Source organism: Choloepus didactylus, chromosome 14 (genome assembly GCF_015220235.1).
Source record: "Choloepus didactylus isolate mChoDid1 chromosome 14, mChoDid1.pri, whole genome shotgun sequence".
NCBI lineage: Eukaryota > Metazoa > Chordata > Mammalia > Pilosa > Megalonychidae > Choloepus > Choloepus didactylus.
In genome coordinates, this window is record NC_051320.1 from 752579 (window position 1) to 753827 (window position 1249).

The 1249-nt window shown below is 38.2% G+C and overlaps 1 pseudogene; it reads left to right on the forward strand.

The window, feature by feature from the left end:
- Nucleotides 1–352: 352 nt before the first annotated feature.
- LOC119508744 lies at nt 353–1249 on the forward strand (annotated as a pseudogene).

Genomic DNA, 1249 nt, shown 5'->3' on the forward strand with positions numbered 1-1249 from the left:
TCCACATGAATTAAAAGCTTTAAAACAACAAAATGCCTTGCTTTAAGATCATAAAAGTCAGCAATTTTAAGGCCTTGGTAGACAATACAATAAATCACCTGCTTTTATTTGTCTCTCCCCACAAATATCTTGATTCTACCCAGGAAGTCTCCGTAGTTAAAGATTGGGAATCAGCATTTAAAAAAAATTTCCATGTGATTTTATGTATGAAAACCTTTGTTGCACATTGATTACAAATATAAAGTAATAATTGAGGGTTCAAATCCATTGCTCTTGCCAAATAAATGTTTTCTCAATTTTCTTTACAGATAAACAATTTGTCTGCTGTGTCATTTCCACATCTACTGTAACCATGGATGTAAATAGCAGTGTGAATGAGTTCATTCTCTTTGGGTTACCACAGGATGTTCTAAAGGAGGAAATAGTGTTTGTGGTCTTCTTGTTTCTCTACCTTGCAACTCTGCTGGCAAATTTACTTATTATGATGACCATCACATGCAGTCAGATGCTTGGGAGCCCCATGTATTTCTTCCTTTTCTACTTATCCTTTGCTGATGCCTATTTCTCCACAACCATGGCTCCCAAGTTGATTAGAGATGCTGTGTCTGAGAAGAAAGTCATCTCCTACAATGGGTGCATGACCCAGGTCTTTGCATTTCACTTCTTTGGAAGCATGGAGGTCTTTGTGCTCATCATCATGCCCTTTGATTGCTATGTGGCCATTTGTAAGCCCCTGAGATACACAACCATCACTAACAGATATGTCTGTGGTGTGTTGATGCATCTGGCCTGGGGAGTATCTTGTATCCATTCTTCAGCACAGATTTTTGTTGCTTTGAAATTACCCTTCTGTGGTTCTAATGTTATTGATCACTACTTCTGTGACATGCAACCTCTGTTGAAACTTGCCTGCTTGGACACATGTCATAAATTTACTCATAGTCTTTAATAGTGGGGCCATATGCTTGGTGAGTTTTATAATTATGATCACTCCTATATTTTAAACTTTCATTCTCTGAGTAACCAGAGTGCAGAAGGAAGAAGGAAAGTGCTTTCCACCTGCACCTCCCACATAATTGTGGTCATCTTATTTTTTATTCCATGTATATTCACATACAGTTGCCCTCCAACCACACTTCCTGTGGATAAGATGGTGGCCGTATTTGACACCATAGTTATGCCCTTGCTCAACCCTCTTATTTACACTTTGAGGAATGCAGAAATTATAAATGCCATGAGAAAGTTATAG